The 20502-nt window shown below is 38.8% G+C and overlaps 1 long non-coding RNA gene across 1 annotated transcript in view; it reads right to left on the bottom strand.

Annotated features, from left to right (window-relative positions):
• Nucleotides 1-5035: 5035 nt before the first annotated feature.
• LOC134740017 (uncharacterized) overlaps nucleotides 5036-20502 on the bottom strand; it is a 46460-nt gene continuing 30993 nt past the window's right edge. Inside the window, exon 2 of the long non-coding RNA XR_010127231.1 lies at nucleotides 5036-5776. This is a non-coding gene — a long non-coding RNA (uncharacterized LOC134740017). The remainder of the gene's footprint in view (nucleotides 5777-20502) is intronic.

Genomic DNA, 20502 nt, shown 5'->3' with positions numbered 1-20502 from the left:
GGGGATGGCATTGAATCTGTAAATTACCTTGGGAAGGATGGCCATTTTCATGATATTGATTCTTCCTACCCATGAGCATGGAATGTTCTTCCATTTGTTTGTATCCTCTTTTATTTCCTTGAGCAGTGGTTTGTAGTTCTCCTTGAAGAGGTCTTTCACATCCCTTGTAAGTTGGATTCCTAGGTATTTTATTCTCTTTGAAGCAATTGTGAATGGGAGTTCACTCATGATTTGGCTCTCTGTTTGTCTGTTATTGATGTATAAGAATGCTTGTGATTTTTGCACATTGATTTTGTATCCTGAGACTTTGCTGAAGTTGCTTATCAGCTTAAGGAGATTTTGGGCTGAGACAATGGGGTTTTCTAGATATACTATCATGTCATCTGCAAACAAGGACAATTTGACTTCCTCTTTTCCTAATTGAATACCCTTGATTTCCTTCTCCTGCCTAATTGCCCTGGCCAGAACTTCCAACACTATGTTGAATAGAAGTGGCGAGAGAGGGCATCCCTGTCTTGTGCCAGTTTTCAAAGGGAATGCTTCCAGTTTTTGCCCATTCAGTACGATATTGGCTGTGGGTTTGTCATAAATAGCTCTTATTATTTTGAGATACGTCCCATCAATTCCTAATTTATTGAGAGTTTTTAGCATGAAGGGTTGTTGAATTTTGTCAAAGGCCTTTTCTGCATCTATTGAGATAATCATGTGGTTTTTGTCTTTGGTTCTGTTTATATGCTGGATTACATTTATTGATTTGCGTATATTGAACCAGCCTTGCATCCCAGGGATGAAGCCCACTTGATCATGGTGGATAAGCTTTTTGATGTGCTGCTGGATTCTGTTTGCCAGTATCTTATTGAGGATTTTTGCATCAATGTTCATCAAGGATATTGGTCTAAAATTCTCTTTTTTTGTTGTGTCTCTGCCAGGCTTTGGTATGAGGATGATGCTGGCCTCATAAAATGAGTTAGGGAGGATTCCCTCTTTTTCTATTGATTGGAATAGTTTCAGAAGGAATGGTACCAGTTCCTCCTTGTACCTCTGGTAGAATTCGGCTGTGAACCCATCTGGTCCTGGACTTTTTTTGGTTGGTAAGCTATTGATTATTGCCACAATTTCAGCTCCTGTTATTGGTCTATTCAGAGATTCAACTTCTTCCTGGTTTAGTCTTGGGAGGGTGTATGTGTTGAGGAATTTATCCATTTCCTCTAGATTTTCTAGTTTATTTGCATAGAGGTGTTTGTAATATTCTCTGATGGTAGTTTGTATTTCTGTGGGATCGGTGGTGATATCCCCTTTATCATTTTTTATTGCATCTATTTGATTCTTCTCTCTTTTTTTCTTTATTAATCTTGCTAGCGGTCTATCAATTTTGTTGATCCTTTCAAAAAACCAGCTCCTGGATTCATTGATTTTTTGAAGGGTTTTTTGTGTCTCTATTTCCTTCAGTTCTGCTCTGATTTTAGTTATTTCTTGCCTTCTGCTAGCTTTTGAATGTGTTTGCTCTTCCTTTTCTAGTTCTTTTAATTGTGATGTTAGGGTGTCAATTTTGGATCTTTCCTGCTTTCTCTTGTGGGCATTTAGTGCTATAAATTTCCCTCTACACACTGCTTTGAATGCGTCCCAGAGATTCTGGTATGTTGTGTCTTGGTTCTCGTTGGTTTCAAAGAACATCTTTATTTCTGCCTTCATTTCGTGATGTACCCAGTAGTCATTCAGGAGCAAGTTGTTCAGTTTCCACGTAGTTGAGTGGTTCTGAGTGAGATTCTTAATCCTCAGTTCTAGCTTGATTGCACTGTGATCTGAGAGACAGTTTGTTACAATTTCTGTTCTTTTACATTTATTGAGGAGAGCTTTACTTCCAAGTATATGGTCAATTTTGGAATAGGTGTGGTGTGGTGCTGAAAAAAATGTATATTCTGTTGATTTGGGGTGGAGAGTTCTGTAGATGTCTATTAGGTCCACTTGGTGCAGAGCTGAGTTCAATTCCTGGGTATCCTTGTTGACTTTCTGTCTCGTTGATCTGTCTAATGTTGACAGTGGTGTGTTAAAGTCTCCCATTATTAATGTATGGGAGTCTAAGTCTCTTTGTAGGTCACTCAGGACTTGCTTTATGAATCTGGGTGCTCCTGTATTGGGTGCATATATATTTAGGATAGTTAGCTCTTCTTGTTGAATTAATCCCTTTACCATTATGTAATGGCCTTCTTTGTCTCTTTTGATCTTTGTTGGTTTAAAGTCTGTTTTATCAGAGACTAGGATTGCAACCCCTGCCTTTTTTTGTTTTCCATTTGCTTGGTAGATCTTCCTCCATCCTTTTATTTTGAGCCTATGTGTGTCTCTGCACGTGAGATGGGTTTCCTGAATACAGCACACTGATGGGTCTTGAGTCTTTATCCAATTTGCCAGTCTGTGTCTTTTAATTGGAGCATTTAGTCCATTTACATTTAAAGTTAATATTGTTATGTGTGAATCTGATCCTGCCATTATGATGTTAGCTGGATATTTTTCTCGTTAGTTGATGCAGTCTCTTCCTAGTCTCGATGGTCTTTACATTTCGGTATGATTTTGCAGTGGCTGGTACCGGTTGTGCCTTTCCATGTTTAGCGCTTCCTTCAGGAGCTCTTTTAGGGCAGGCCTGGTGGTGACAAAATCTCTCAGCATTTGCTTGTCTGTAAAGTATTTTATTTCTCCTTCACTTATGAAGCTTAGTTTGGCTGGATATGAAATTCTGGGTTGAAAATTCTTTTCTTTAAGAATGTTGAATATTGGCCCCCACTCTCTTCTGGCTTGTAGGGTTTCTGCCGAGAGATCCGCTGTTAGTCTGATGGGCTTCCCTTTGATGGTAACCCGACCTTTCTCTCTGGCTGCCCTTAACATTTTTTCCTTCATTTCAACTTTGGTGAATCTGACAATTATGTGTCTTGGAGTTGCTCTTCTCGAGGAGTATCTTTGTGGCGTTCTCTGTATTTCCTGAATCTGAATGTTGGCCTGCCTTGCTAGATTGGGGAAGTTCTCCTGGATAATATCCTGCAGAGTGTTTTCCAACTTGTTTCCATTCTCCCCGTCACTTTCAGGTACACCAATCAGACGTAGATTTGGTCTTTTCACATAGTCCCACATTTCTTGGAGGCTTTGCTCGTTTCTTTTTATTCTTTTTTCTCTAAACTTCCCTTCTCGCTTCATTTCATTCATTTCATCTTCCAGGGCTGATACCCTTTCTTCCATTTGATCGCATCGGCTCCTGAGGCTTCTGCATTCTTCACGTAGTTCTCGAGCCTTGGTTTTCAGCTCCATCAGCTCCTTTAAGCACTTCTCTGTATTGGTTATTCTAGTTATACATTCTTCTAAATTTTTTTCAAAGTTTTCAACTTCTTTGCCTTTGGTTTGAATATCCTCCCGTAGCTCGGAGTAATTTGATCGTCTGAAGCCTTCTTCTCTCAGCTCGTCAAAGTCATTCTCCGTCCAGCTTTGTTCCGTTGCTGGTGAGGAACTGCGTTCTTTTGGAGGAGGAGAGGTACTCTGGTTTTTAGAGTTTCCAGTTTTTCTGCTCTGTTTTTTCCCCATCTTTGTGGTTTTATCTACTTTTGGTCTTTGATGATGGTGATGTACAGATGGGTTTTTGGTGTGGATGTCCTTTCTGTTAGTTTTCCTTCTAACAGACAGGACCCTCAGCTGCAGGTCTGTTGGAGTACCTGGCCGGCCCTGTGAGGTGTCAGTCTGCCCCTGCTGGGGGGTGCCTCCCAGTTAGGCTGCTCGGGGGTCAGGGGTCAGGGACCCACTTGAGGAGGCAGTCAGCCCGTTCTCAGATCTCCAGCTGCGTGCTGGGAGAACCACTGCTCTCCTCACAGCTGTCAGACAGGGACATTTAAGTCTGCAGAGGTTACTGCTGTCTTTTTGTTTGTCTGTGCCCTGCCCCCAGAGGTGGAGCCTACAGAGGCAGGCAGGCCTCCTTGAGCTGTGGTGGGCTCCACCCAGTTCAAGCTTCCAGGCTGCTTTGTTTACGTAAGCGAGCCTGGGCAATGGCGGGCGCCCCTCCCCCAGCCTCGCTGCCGACTTGCTGTTTGATCTCAGACTGCTGTGCTAGCAATCAGCGAGACTCCGTGGGCGTAGGACCCTCTGAGCCAGGTGCGGGCTATACTCTCCTGGGGCACCGGTTCCTAAGCCCGTCGGAAAAGCACAGTATTCGGGTGGGAGTGGCCCGATTTTCCAGGTGCCGTCTGTCACCCCTGGAAGGGGAACTCCCTGACCCCTTGTGCTTCCCGAGTGAGGCAATGCCTCGCCCCTGCTTCGGCTGGCGCACGGTGCGCTCACCCACTGACCTGCGCCCACTGTCTGGCACTCCCTAGTGAGATGAACACGGTACCTCAGATGGAAATGCAGAAATCACCCGTCTTCTGCGTTGCTCACGCTGGGAGCTGTAGACCGGAGCTGTTCCTATTCGGCCATCTTGGCTCCTCCCCCCTCTCTTTCTTTTATTTTTTCAGAACACACTTTTTGAGAAAGGTTGTTCCAAATGTCTATCAAGAGTATACTCTTTGGGTAAATGAGCTGAATAGACAACTCTCAAAAGAAGACATACAAAGTACCAACAGGTATATTAAAAAAATGCTCAACATCAGTAATTATCAGGGAAATGCACATCAAAACCACAATGAGACCTCGTCTCACCCCAGTTAGAATGGCTATTATCAAAAAGACAAAAAATAACAAATGCTGGCAAGGATTGAAAGACAAAGGGAACTCTTTTTTTTTGGAGATGGGGTCTCATAGAAAAATAATAAATGTTTGAGGTAATGGATATGCTGATTACCGTGATTTGACCATCACACATTGCATACATGTGTCAGAATATCACCCTGTATCCCATAAATATATACAATTATTACATGTCAACTCAAAATAAAAGGAAAAAAAGAAAAGACAACCCACAAAATCAGAGAAAATATTGCAAATCATATATTTGATGAGGGTCTAGTAACCAGAATGTTTAAAGAATCCTTACAATTCAACAATAAAGAGATAAATAACCCAATTTAAAATGGATAACAGATTTTAATAGATATTTTTCCAAAAAAGATACACAAGTGGCAAATAAGCACATGAAAAGATGCTGAATATGCTGAATATTGTTAGTTGCTAAAGAAATGCAAATCAAAACTGCAATGCAATACCACTTTATACCCACTAGGATGGTTATAATTTTTTTAAAAAGAAAATGAAAAGAATTATTGGTGAGGAAAAGAAAGGAAGAGAATCGCTGGTCCGAGGATAGTAAGGAAGAGAATCACTGGCCTGATGATGGTGGTTTACCAGAACTTATTAACATCAGCATCACTGAAGTTGGTATACAACTCTCCACTGCTAAATTTGACTGTCTTTAAAAAAAAAAGAAAAAAAAAGGAAGAGAATTATTGGTGTTGAAACCAATTGTTGGTGAGGAGGAGAAACCTCATTGCTGGTGGGACTGTAATATGATGCAGGCACCAGTGAATTAATTTGACAGTTCCTTAAAAAGACAAACATAGAATTATAATATCACCAAGTATATTAGTTTTCTGGGACTTCCATAATAAATTACAAAAATCAGATGGCTCTAAACAACGGAAGCTTAGTCTCTCATAGTTCTGGAGGCTAGAAGCCCAAAATCATGCTGTCAGCAGTCATGCTTCCTCTGAAGGTTCTAGGGAAGAATTCTTCCTTGCATCTTCCTTGCCTCTTCAAGCTTCTGGGGGTTTCTGGAAATCCCTGGCTTTTCTGGCTTGTAGCTGGAAAACTTCCAAAATATGTGAAGATTGAACATTATGTTTCTATATAGTACATAAGTCAAAAAAATCACAAGGAACTTAGAAAATATTTTGAACTAAAGAATAATGAGAACACAACACGCCAAAATTTGTGGGACCACCTAAAACAATGTTTAGAAGAAAATGTATAGCTTTAAATGGTTATATTAGAAAAGAATAAATGTTCAAAAATAAATTATCTAAACATTCAGCTTAAAGAGCTAGGAAAAGAAGGGCAAATTAAACCCAAATAAGAAATAATGAAGATTTAAGTGAAAAACAATAAAATAGAAGAGAAAAGAGAAAAATCAATTAAATACAAGCCAGTTCATGAAAAAGTACAATAAAATTGAAAAACCTCTAGATAAAAAAGAGAGAAAAGACAATTACTGATATTGAGATTAAAAGAAGAAATATCTCTATAACACTAAATGCCCACAAGAGAAAGTAGGAAAAATCTAAAATCCACACCCTAACATCACAATTAAAAGAACTAGAGAAGCAAGAGCAAACAAATTCAAAAGCTAGCAGAAGACAAGAAATAACTAAGATCAGAGCAGAACTGAAGGAGATAGAGACACAAAAAAATCTTAAAAAAATCAATGAATCCAAGAGCTGGTTTTTTGAAAAGATCAACAAAACAGATGCACTGCTAGCAAGACTAATAAAGAAGAAAAGAGAGAAGAATCAAATAGACACAATAAAAATGATTAAGGAGATATCACCACCAATCCCACAGAAATACAAACTACCATCAGAGAATACTATAAACACCTCTACGCAAATAAATTAGAAAATCCAGAAGAAATGGATAAATTCCTGGACACATACACCCTCCCAAGACTAAGCCACGAAGAAGTCAAATCTCTGAATAGACCAACAACGGGTTCTGAACTTGAGGCAATAATTAAGGCTTACCAACCAAAAAAATTGAGACAATAATTGGTAGGCTTACCAACCAAAAAAAGCCCAGGTCCAGACGGATTCACAGCCGAATTCTGCCAGAGCTACAAAGAGGAGCTGTTACCATTCCTTCTGAAACTATTCCAATCAATAGAAAAAGAGGGAATCCTCCTTACCTCATTTTATGAGGCCAGCATCATCCTGACACCAAAGCCTGGCAGAGACACAACAACAAAAAAAGAGAATGTTAGGCCAATACCCTGATGAACATTGATGTGAAAATCTTCAATAAAATACTGGCAAACCGAATCCAGCAGCATATCAAAAAGCTTATCCACCACGATCAAGTTGGCTTCATCCCTGATATGCAAGGCTGGTTCAACATACACAAAGCAATAAACATAATCCATCACATAAACAGAAGCAACGACAAAAAACCATGATTATCTATTGAGAAACAGATAAGAAAAGGCCTTCGACAAAATTCAACAGTCATTCATGCTAAAAACTCTCAGTAAACTAGGTATTGATGGAACATATCTCAAAATAATAAGAGATATTTATGACAAACCCACAGCCAATATCATACTGAATGGGCAAAAACAGGAAGCATTCCCTTTGAAAACCAGTGCAACACAAGGACACCTTCTCTCACCACTCCTATTCAACATAGTATTGGAAGTTCTGGCCAGGGCAGTCAGGCAAGAGAAAGAAATAAAGGGTATTCGATTAGGAAAAAAGGAAGTCAAATTGTCTCTGTTTGCAGATAACATGACTGTATATTTAGAAAACCCCATTGTCTCAGCCCAAAATCTCCTTAAGCTGATAAGCAACTTCAGCAAAGTCTCAGGATACAAGATCAATGTGCAAAAATCACAAGCATTCCTATACACCAATAACAGACAAACCGAGACCCAAATCATGAGTGAACTCCCATTCACAATTACTACAAAGAGAATGAAATACCTAGGAATCCAACTTACAAGGGATGTGAAGGACCTCTTCAAGGAGAACTATAAACCACTGCTCAGCAAAATAAAAGAGGACACAAACAAATGGAAGAATATTCCATGCTCATGGATAGGAAGACTCAATATCGTGAAAATGGTCATACTGCCCAAAGTAATTTATAGATTCAATGCTATTGCCATCGAGCTACCACTGACTTTCTTCACAGAATTGGAAAAAAACTATTTTAAAGTTCATATGGAACCAAAAAAGAGCCCACATAGACAAGACAATCCTAAGCAAAAAGAACAAAGCTGGAGGCATCACGCTACCTGACTTCAAACTATACTACAAGGCTACAGTAATCAAAACAGCATGATACTGGTACCAAAACAGATATATAGACCTATGGAACAGAACAGAGGCCTCAGAAATAACACCACACGTCTACAACCATCTGATCTTTGACAAACCTGACAAAAACAAACAATGGGGAAAGGATTCCATATTTAATAAATGGAAAAGTGGGTAGCCATATGTAGAAAGCTGAAACTGGATCCCTTCCTTACACCTTATACAAAAATTAACTCAAGATAGATAAAAGACTTAAATGTAAGACCTAAAACCATGAAAACCTTAGAAGGAAACCTAGGCAATACCATTCAGGACATAGGCATGGGCAAGGACTTCATGACTAAAACAACAAAAGCAATGGTAACAAAAGCCAAAATAGACAAATGGGATCTAATTTAACTAAAGAGCTTCTGCAGAGCAAAGGAAACTATCATCAGAGTGAACAGGCAACCTACAGAATGGAAGACCATGTTTGCCATCTATCCATCTGACAAAGGGCTATTATCCAGAATCTACAAAGAATTTCAACAAATTTATAAGAAAAAAAAACCTCATCAAAAATTGGGCAAAGGATATGAACAGACACTTCTCAAAAGAAGGTATTTATGCAGCCAAGAGACATATGAAAAAAATGCTCATCATCACTGGTCATTAGAGAAATGCAAATCAAAACCACAATGAGATACCATCTCATGCCAGTTAGGATAGTGATCATTAAAAAGTCAGGAAATGACAGATGCTGGAGATGAGGTGGAGAAATAGGAATGCTTTAACACTGTTGGTGGGAGTGTAAATTAGTTCAACCATTGTGGAAGACAGTGTGGTGATTCCTCAGGGATCTAGAACTAGAAATACCATTTGACCCAGCCATCCCATTACTGGGTATATACCCAAAGGATTATAAATCATGCTACTATAAAGACACATGCACATGTATGTTTACTGCAGCACAATTCACAATAGCAAAATCTTGGAACCAACCCAAATGTCCATCAGTAATAGACTGGATAAAGAAAATGTGACACATATACACCATGTATATAAAAAAGGATGAGTTCATGTCTTTTGCAGGAACATGGATGAAGCTGGAAACCATCATTCTCAGCAAACTATCACAAGGACAGAAAACCAAACACCACATGTTCTCACTCATAAATGGGAGTTGAACAATGAGAACACATGGACATAGGGAGGGGAACATCACACAAGGGGGACTGTCGGGGGTGGGGTCTGGGGGAGGGATAGCATTAGGAGAAAAACCTAATGTAAATGACAAGTTGATGGGTACAGCAAACCAACATGGCACATGTATACATATGTAACAAACCCGCACATTCTACCTATGTACCTCAGAACTTAAAGTATTTTATATATATATATAGATAGATAGATAGATAGATAGATAGATAGATAGATATAGAGAGAGAGAGAGAAAACCTGCTAAATGCAAGGTACTGTGTTGATAAGAGGAATGTAATGGCAGGCCAGACGGACGATTCCTGCCCTCAGGCAGCTCCAAGTAATCAAAGGCATCAGTAAAATTTAAGGACTTCTTAATTTAAAGTGGCAGGAGAAGGCCCTTCTGACAAGGTGACATTTATGCTGAGATCTGAGGACTAAGGACGGACAGCCATGAAGAGAAAGAACAGGTGGTACAGAGGCTGTCCTATCTCCATTCCTCCAGCCCACAAGGAGAACCTGGCTTTTCCCTGCAGCCAAGTGTCTGCCACTCACTGATCTGGAGGGAGTTGCAGGAGCTCAGAGGAGAACAGGCATTTAACTCCAGACAGCATTCAGAGTCTTATAGAAACCCCAGGGAGTTTATCACATCTAAGACCTGGATAGCATCTGTATTAGAAATAAGAATCCGACCAGACAGCTCATGAAAGATTAGCTTTAATTCTTTCAGAAGAGAAAATGGCTTTTACCAAAAAACAGAAGAAATATCACTAAGATCCTACAGACACTTAAAAAAAGTTACTATTATTTAAATTTTTAAGTGAAAAAATTATTAGAATTAAGCCCTTCCTGTAAATAAAATTCAAAACTCAGATGACTTCATTTTCAAAGAGTTTTAAAAAGAACTCTTTTAGAAAATAGAGGAAGAGAAACCATTTCTCAACTGATTTTGTGAAACAGGGCTTTCCCAATACCAATATGAGGCAAAAGCATTACAAGAAAAGAAAAGACCAGGTTGGGGGCAGTGGCTTATGCCTGTAATCCCAGCAATTTGGGAGGCTGAGATGGGAGGATTGCTTGAGTACAGGAGTTTGAGATCAGCCAGGGCAAGATGGCAAGACCCCACCTCCACAAAAAAATGTAAAACTTAACCGAACATAGTGGCACACACTTGTGGTCCCAGTTACTCAGGAGGCTAAGGTGAGAGGATCACTTGAACCCAAAAAGTCGAGGCTGCAGTGAGCCATGATTGCACCACTGTAGTCTGGGCAACAGAGCAAGACTTAGACCTCGTCTCAAAAAAAAAAAAAAAAAATGATCAATATTCCCCATGTACACAGAGGCAAAAATCTTTAATAAAAGTGCAAGCCAATTAAATCCACTAATACATAAAAGGTATAATACATCATGTCCAAGTGTGGTTTTCTCAAGAATACAAGGTTGGTATAATATTTGAAAATAATATAATCCACCATACTAACCAAATTAAAAAGATATCAGAGCATCTCAATAAATGCAGAGAAAGCATTTGACAAAAATTCAACACTTATTCATAATTTTAAAATCTCAGAAAACTGCAACTAGAATAAAACCTGAGAAAAAGCATCTACTAAATATCTACAGCTAACATCATGCTTAATAGTATGATATTACACTGTTTCACTAGTAGTGAAGACAATGCAAAGATGTCTGCTGTAACTTCTGTTTCACATTGTGTTTGAGGTTGTACTCAAGAAACCATGCAAGAAAAGAAATAAAAGTCATACTACTTGGAAAAAAAGAGCCAAAATTGTCTTAATTTGCAAGACATGACTGTACACACAAAATACTAAAAAATTTACCCAAAAAGTGACAAGAATTAAGAACCAAACTTAGCAAATTTGCATGATACAAAATCAATATGCAAGACTCAGTTAGGTTGATATATCCCAGCATAAACAATTAGAAGATGAGATTTAGAAAATAATACTATTTATAATAACATAAAAATGAGATATTTAGGGATAAATTTAATAAAATATGTACACTGAAAATTATAAAACATGGCTGAGAACAATTAAAGACCTGTGTAGATGAAAGATATTGGGAAACTCAATAAAATTGATCCAAAGATTCAATACAGTCCTAATCAAAATTCTATCAGGTTTTTTCTAAAAGGTAAAAACTTGATTATAATATTTATATGGAAACAAAAGAGACATATAACAGTAAAAACAATTTTGAAAAAGAACAAAGTTGCAGGGCTTGCAATATTTATTTGAATATTTATAGTTATATTTTAAAGAACAGTATGCATTAGCCTAAGGAGAGACAAATAAAATAGACAGCCCAGTAATGGACCATTGCATATAGGGTCAATTTATTTTTTACAAAGATACAAATAATTCGATGGGGAGAGGAGACTCTTTTCAACAAACTATGCTGGAACAACTGGAAATCCATATGGGAAAAAGTGAAACTAAACACGTCTCATACTACACACACAAAAAAACACCCCAAATGGCCTATAGATCTAAATGTTGAATTTATAGAGCTTCCAGAAGAAAACAAAGGAGAAAACCTTTAAGACTGAAGGGTAAGCAAATATTGACTTGGTTTGGCCAATAAAACACGAGTGAAGCGAGGCGCAGTGGCTACTCCCTGTAATTGCAGTGTCTCTAGAGGCTGAGGTGAGTAGATGGGAGGATTGCTTGAGCCCAGGAGTCCAAGACCAGCCTAAGCAACATAACAAGACCCCATCTCTGAAAAATATTAAATTTTTTAAAAATTAAATTAAATTTGAATGAATTATATCACTTCAGGGTGGAAGCTTTAAGAGATAGTGCATAATTTACTGTTTCCTTTTTCTACGCAATCATGAAACTATGGGTTGAAGTAGAATCTCTGTCAACCTGTATCCCTAAGTGTATAGGACAGATACTGCCAATAATTTCTGGACACGTGGCATGGGTGAGAATTAAGTATTTATTGTGTTACATCATGAGATTTGGGCATTCTTTGTTCTGAAGTATGACCTCAAGGAAGAGATGGATGTTCTGTTAAAGGTGACTTGTACAAAGAAAAATTGAAAAGTATTATAAAATGATGCCAACAGATAGCCGTGAAACTGTTTCCAGTGAACATTGCTCTAGATTTTAAATCTCCATACTTTTAGTCTACATGAAGATGACCCTATTCTACCAGCCAATCCATGCCTCCTTACTAAACCTAACAAAGATTACAAAGAAATGAAGAGTCCATTCCAACCAACTGGCTTAAGAACAAGTTAAATGGCCCTAATTCACCCTGGACTTTGATTCCAAATATTACAATGACACAATCATTTTGTTGATTCATTGCCTTCATAGGAAGCAAATAAATCAATGTTTTTGACCCTGAACACTTCCCCCTTTTAACTGGCAAATGGAAGTTAGAAATGGTATGCCAACATTTCACCATGAAGCTATCAGTTTCCTCCCCAAAGTCTGATCCACACACATCATAAAAGATTAACACACAAATTTAATCCAAGTGTTTCTCCCCTTTCCCAAAATGTACATGTTGAGGCCACTTTACAACAACCAAGATCATCCAATTTTGCATGTGGAGCTTGTTAAAAGCTAAGCCAAGAGAAAAGACAGCCTGAAGGGACGTAAAAAATTTGTGTTGCTCTATGCTCTATGACCATGGCCACTAGATTGTATTCAAGTTAACTTCTTGCAGGCATAATCCATCATTGACAGAACCAATTTGTTAATGAATATTCTCTGACTTCATTAAGCCATAAGGCCTGCTTCCCTGCATATCCATATCTGTAAACATGCCAAATAATAATCTTGTTTTGGTTGGGCAACCTGAACTAAAAATCCCTCAAAGATACTTGTAAACTGCTTACCTTGCCATATCTGCCAGATCTTTTTATAACCACTGAAAGAATGCACTGGCTTTCCTGAACACTCAGTAATCATAATATTGGAGCCTTTTACAAAGTGACAAGACTTGTGCTACAGTACGATTATATAATATGTTTATCACAAATATACATCTACATTACATGTATAAACTTTTAATTTAATATTTTCATGACCTATTGATTTTCCAACAAGCCAATGGACATAGCATTTTAAAGATAATGTTCAAAACACTTTTCGACCGAAACCAACAATGCTTTATCCTTGCCATTAAAACTCTATAAACTTTTATACCAAACACGCCCCTTTACTTTATACCAAACTAGAAAATTGGGAAGACAAACATTTGGCAAGTCCTAAAAAGCAAAGACTTGCAACACATGAATTAGAAATCAAGAAACTAATTTTTCTGTTCATCTTTCAAAAGGTCTTTTAATTTTTTTAACATTTCTACATAGATATAATAATTTTTAAAAGTCGCCATGGTATTTCACGATGATGGTATGAGCACAAGATATCACAATAAAGAGAACTACAATGCATCAAAATGAAACCTTACACAGTATTCATTTCTAAACTCCTGTCAATGTCACAAATGTTATAAGATTCCTGGCTTGTTACCTAGTGAAATATATAATAACCAAGGCATTTCATGGTGTTTTAAACTAGATTGGATTGCCAAGAAATCTACTTCTCCCCCAACTGTTCCTATTATTAAATCGGGCTGTTCAAAATCACTGTAGGGTCAACACAAATGGAAATTTAAATCTTTAGACTCCTTTGGCATGGAATATTGTCCCAAACATACATCACTAAAAAGAGAGGTGCATCATTCCTGTGTGTTCTCTTTCACAAATCTTCTATTCAGAGATCAGCAAATATCCAGACAGATGGCAAACATGTGTTAAATATTTACAATGTTCCAGTTATCATGCTAGACTCCTGACACAGAAGTGAATAAGATACAATCCTGATCTCAAGTTGCTTATATTCTAGTAAAGAAAATGCATTTTAATTATGCAAAGATAATACATTCTCATGGTGTTAATGGTATTAATCTATCAGGTATAATGCAAGTCTGGTACTTGGATGGACCATCTCAAATAAAATTTAACTATAAAAGTATTCAAAAGTGCATTACACATGGCAGGAAAAACATTTTTCTTTTCTGTTTTATTTTGTTTATCTAAATCTCATGTAGAAAATATTCTTGGGATTTTTAATAAACCAATTTTAATTAATTTTTCAAAAGTAGTCCTTCCAGAAATTTTGTCAATATCTACAATTCTCTTATTGCCATACTCTAAAAGATTCATGCTGCAACAGGATTGGATCATCTGCTTCACCCAAACCTCAAGAAACAGCTTGACAAGTGAGACTGGGTTCTCAAGAGGTCAAGCTAAAAGATATCATTAGTGGACAGAGTTAAGGAACATTTCAGCTATTACCACCCTACCAAAGAACATAGGCCACATTTTCTTTTGACCTAGACCAACCCAATCTTCAATTAATGTCATATGCAAGCTAGAATGACTAAAACAGTCACTTGTTCCCTAGGGAAAAAAGCATAATATTTTTTGAAGTATATTAACAGGCTTGTCTCTTTTACATTCCTTACAGACACACTAAGGTATCCATCTTCCTTGGAAAGTGAGGTGAATAGATCAGTGTTGTTGCCCCATTAATATAAAGAGAAAAAAATGTAGTAATCACTTGGACCACAAAATAAAAATTTCAACTCAATAAGGATAAAAAATAGTCTTGAAAGTCAGGCTTTGTAAAAATAACTTTCTAGATGGCTGAATAGGAACAGCTCCAGTCTGCAGCTCCCAGTGAGACCAATGCAGAAGGCAGGTGACTTCTGCATTTCCAACTGAGGTACCAGGTTCATCTCATTGGGACTGGTTAAGCAGTGGGTGTAGCTCACAGAGGGTAAGCTGAAGCAGGGTGGTGTTGCCTCACTAGGGAAGCACAAGGGGTCAGGGAACTCCATCCCCTAGCCAAGGGAAACTTTGAGGGACTATGCCATGAGGGACAGTGCTATCCAGCCCAGATACTACGCTTTTCCCATGGTTTTTGCAACCCACAGAACAGGAGATTCCCTCAGGTGCCTACACCACCAGGGCCCTGGGTTTCAAGCACAAAACTGGGCTGTCATTTGAGCAGACACCAAGCTAGCTGCAGGAGTTTTATTTCTGTACCCCAGTGGTGCCTGGAACCCCAGCAAGACAAGAAGCATTCACTACCCTGAAAGGTGGCTGAGGCCAGGGAGCCAAGTGGTGTTGCTAAACAGGTCCCACCCACATGGAGCCCAACAAGTTAAGATCACAGGCTGGAAATTCTCACTGCCAGCACGCAGTCTGAAATCTGCCTGGGACACTCCAGGTTGGTGGGGGGAGGGGTGTCCACCATTACTGAGGCTTGAGCAGGCAGTTTTCCCCTCACAGTGTAAATAAAGCCACTGGGAAGGTCAGACTGGGCAGAGCCCACCTCAGTGCAGCAAAGCTCCTATAGCCAGACTGCCTCTCTAGATTCCTCCTCTCTGGGCAGGGCCTCTCTGAAAGGAAGACAGCAGCCCCAGTCAGGGACTTACAGATAAAAGCCCCATCTCCCTGGGACAGAGCACCTGGGGGAAGACGTGGCTGTGGGTGCAGCTTCAGCAGACTTAAACGTTCCTGCCTGCCGGCTCCCAGCATATCTCCCAGCACAGTGTTCAAGCTGTGCTACAGAGAGACTGCCTCCTGACTGAATGAGACCTCCAAGCAGGGGTCGACAGACACCTCATACAGGAGAGCTCCGACTGGCATCTGGCGGGTGCTCCTCTGGGATGAAGATTCCAAAGGAAGGAGCAGGCAGCAATCTTTGCTGTTCTGCAGCCTCCACTGGTGATGCCCAGGAAAACAGGGTCTGGAGTGGACCTCCAGCAAACTCCAGCAGATCTGCAGAAGAGGGGACTGATTGTTAGGAGGAAAACTAGCAAACAGAAAGCAATAACATCAACATCAACAAAAAGGACACACACACAAAAACTCAATCCAAAGGTCCTCTGCATTAAAGAGTAACAGTAGATAAATCCATGATGATGAGGAAAAAACAGCACCAAAAGGCTGAAAATTCCAAAAACCAGAATGCATCTTCTCCTCCAAAGGATCACAATTCCTCGCCAGCAAGGGAACACAACTGGATGGAGAATGAGTTTGACGAATTGACAGAAGTAGGCTTCAGAAGGTGGGTAATACCAAACTCTTCCAAGCTAAAGAAGCATGTTCTAACCCAATGCAAGGAAGCTAAGAACCTTGATAAAAGGTTACAGGAAATGCTAACTAGAATAATCAGTTTAGAGAAGAACATAAATGACCTCAAGAAGCTGAAAAACACAGCACGAGAACTTTGTGAAGCATACACAAGTATCAAGAGTCAAATCGATCAAGCGGAAGAAAGGATATCAGAGATTGAAAATCAAATTAATGAAATAAAGGATGAAGACAAGATTAGAGAAAAAAGAATGAAAAGGAACGAATGAAGCCTCCAATAAATATGGGACTACGTGAAAAAACCAAACGTACAATTCATTGGTGTACCTGAAACTGATGGGAAGAATGCAACCAAGCTGGAAAACACACTTCAGGATATTATCCAGGAGAACTTCCCCAACCTAGCAAGGCAGACCAACATTCAAATTCAGGAAATACAGAGAACATCATTAAGATACTCCTCAAGAAGAGCAACCACAAGACACATAATTGTCAGATTCACCAAGGTTGAAACAAAGAAAAAAATGTTAAGGGCAGCCAGAGAGAAAGGTCAGATTACCCACAAAGGGAAGCTCATCAGACTAACAGCAGATTTCTCTGCAGAAACCCTACAAGCCAGAAGACAGTGGGGGCCAATATTCAACATTCTTAAAAAAAAAAAAAAAAAGATTTTTCAACCCAGAATTTCATTTCCAGCCAAAATAAGCTTCAGAAGCAAAGAAAAAATAAAATCCTTTACAGTCAAGCAAATGCTAAGGGATTTTGTCACTACCAGGCCTGCCTTACAAGAGCTCCTAAAGGAAGCACTAAATATGGAAAGAAAAAACATGTACCAGCCACTACAAAAACATACCAAAATATATAGACCAACGACACTATGAAGAAACTGCATCAACTAATGTGCAAAATAACCAGTTAACATCATGATGACAGAATCAAATTCACACATAACAGTATTAACCTTAAATGTAAATGGGCTAAATGCCCCAATTAAAAGACACAGACTGGGAAAATGGATAAAGAGTCAAGACCCATCAGTGTGCTGTATTCAGGAGACCCATCTCATGTGCAAAGACACATATAGGCTCAAAATAAAGGGATGGAAGAATATTTACCAAGCAAATGAAAATTAAAAAAAAAAAAGCAGGGGTTTCAATCCTGTCTCTGATAAAACAGACTTTAAACCAACAAAGATCAAAAAAGACAAAGAAGGGCATTACTTAATGGTAAAGAGATCAAAGCAACAAGAAGAGCTAACTATCCTAATTATATATGTGCCCAATACAGGAGTACCCAGATTCAAAAGGAAGTTTTTAGAGACGTACTAGACAATAATAGACTTAGACTCCCACACAATAATAGTGGGAGACTTTACACCCCACTGTCAATATTAGACAAATCAATGAAACAGAAAATTAACAAGCATATTCAGGACTTGAACTCAGCTCTGGACCAAGAGGACCTAATAGACATCTACAGAACTCTCCACCCCAAATCAACAGAACATACATTCTTCTCACCACCACGCAGAACTTATTCTAATATTGACCACATAATTGGAAGTAAAACACTTCTCAGAAAATGTAAAAAAATGGAAATCATAACAAACAGTCTCTCAGACCACAGTGCAATCAAATTAGAAATGAGGATTAAGAAACTCACTCAAAACCACACAACTACAAGGAAACTGAACAACCTGCTCCCGAATGCTACTAGGTAAATAACAAAACTAAGGTAAAAATAAATAAGTTATTTGAAACCAATGAGAACAAAGACACAATGTACCAGAATCTCTGGGACACAGCTGAAGCAGTGTTTAGTGGGAAATTTATAGCACAATGCTCACATCAGAAAGCAGGAAACATCTAAAATCAACACCCTAACATTGCAATTAAAGAACTAGAGAAGCAAGAGCAAACAAATTCAAAAGCTAGCAGAAGACAAGAAATAACTAAGATCAGAGCAGAACTGAGGAGACAGAGACATGAAAAACTCTTCAAAAAATTAATGAATCCAGGATCTGGATTTTTGAAAAGATTGAAAAAATAGATAGGCCACTAGCCTGACTAATAAAAAAGAAAAGACAAAAGAATCAGGCCGGGTGCAGTGGCTCATGCCTGTAATCCCAGCACTTTGGGAGGCTGAGACAGGCAGAAAATGAGGTCAGGAGATCAAGACCATCCTGGCTAACACAGTGAAACCCCATCTCTACTAAAATTACAAAAACAAAAATTAGCCAGTCATGGTGGCAGGCACCTGTAGTCCCAGCTACTTGGGAGGCTGAGGCAGGAGAATGGCGTGAACCTGGGAGGCAGAGCTTGCCAAGATCATGCCACTGCACTCCAGCCTGGGCAACAGAGCGAAACTCCATCTCAAAAAAAAAAAGAAAAAAAAAAGATGGAAAAGAGAGAAGAATCAAATAGACAGAATAAAAATGATAAAGGGGGTATCACCACTGATCTCACAGAAATACAAACTACCATCAGAGAATACTATAAACACCTCTACACAAATAAATTAGAAAATCTAGAAGAAATGGACAAATTCCTAGACACATACACCCTCCCAACACTAAGCCAGGAAGTCAAATCCCTGAATAAACCAATAACAAGTTCTGAAATTGAGGCAATAATTAATAGCCTACCAACCAAAAAAAGCCCAGGTCCAGATGGATTCACAGCCAAATTCTACCAGAGGTACAAAGAGGAGCTGGTACCATTCCTTCTGAAACTATTCCAAACAATAGAAAAAGAGAGACTCCTCCCTAACTCATTTTAAGAGGCCAGCATCATCCTGATACCAAAACCTGGCAAAGACACAACAAAAAAAAGAAAATTTCAGGACACTGATGAACATTGATGCGAAAAATCCTCAATAAAATAGTGGCAAACCGAATCCAGCAGCACATCAAAAAGCTTATCCACCACAATCAAGTTGGTTTCATCCCTAGGATGCAAGGGTGGTTCAACATACACAAATCAATAAACATAATTTGTCACATAAACAGAACCAATGACAAAAACCACATGATTATCTCAATTGATGTAGAAAAGGCCTTCAATAAACTTCAACACCCCTTCATGCTAAAAACACTCATGAAACAAGGTACTGATGGAACATATCTCAAAATAATAAGAGCTATTTATGACAAACCCACAGCCAATATCATACTGAATGGGCAAAAGCTGGAAGCATTCCCTTTGAATGCTGGCACAAGACACGGATGCCCTCTCTCACCACTCCAATTAAACATAGTATTGGAAGTTCTGGCCAGAGCAATCAGGCAAGAGAAAGAAATAAAGGGTACTCAAACAGGAAGACAGGAAGTCAAATTGTCTGTGTTTGCAGATTATATGACTGTATATTTAGAAAACTCCATCATCTCAGTCCCAAAACTGCTTAAGCTAATGAGCAACTTCAGCAGTCTCAGGATACAAAATCAATGCGCAAAAACTACAAGCGCTCCTATACACGATAATAGACAGAGTCAAATCATGAGTGAACTCCCATTCACAGTTGCTACCAAGAGGATAAAATGCCTAGGAATACAACTTACAAGGGATGTAAAGGACCTCTTCAAGGAGAACTACAAACCACTGCTCAAGGAAATAAGAGAGGACACAAACAAGTGGAAAAACATTCCATATTCATGGGTAGAAAGGATCAATACCATGAAAATGACCATACTGCCCAAAGTAATATATAGATTCAATGCTATTCCCATCAAGCTACCACTGACTTTCTTCACAGAATTAGAGAAAACTACTTTAAGTTTCATATGGAACCAAAAAAGAGCCCATATAAGCCAAGACAATCCTAAGCAAAAAGAACAAATCTGGAGGCATCACACTACCTGACTCAAACTATACTACAAGGCTATAGTAACCAAAACAAGAAGACTGGTACCGAAACAGATATATAGAACAATGGAACAGAACAGAGGCCTCAGAAATAACACCACACATCTACAACCATCTGATGTTTAACAAACCTGACAAAAACAAGCAATGGGGGAAAGAACTCCCTATTTAATAAATGGTGCTGGGAAAACTGGCTAGCCATATGCAGAAAACTGAAACTGGACCCCTTCCTTACACCTTATGCAAAGATTAACTCAAGATGGATTCAAGACTTAAATGTAAGACTTAAAGCCATAAAAACCCTAGAAGAAAACCTAGGCAGTACCAT

This window comes from Pongo pygmaeus, chromosome 7 (genome assembly GCF_028885625.2).
Source record: "Pongo pygmaeus isolate AG05252 chromosome 7, NHGRI_mPonPyg2-v2.0_pri, whole genome shotgun sequence".
NCBI classification, from domain to species: domain Eukaryota; kingdom Metazoa; phylum Chordata; class Mammalia; order Primates; family Hominidae; genus Pongo; species Pongo pygmaeus.
Note: the sequence above shows the minus strand (reverse complement) of the source record. Positions and strands in the feature narration are given on the sequence as shown.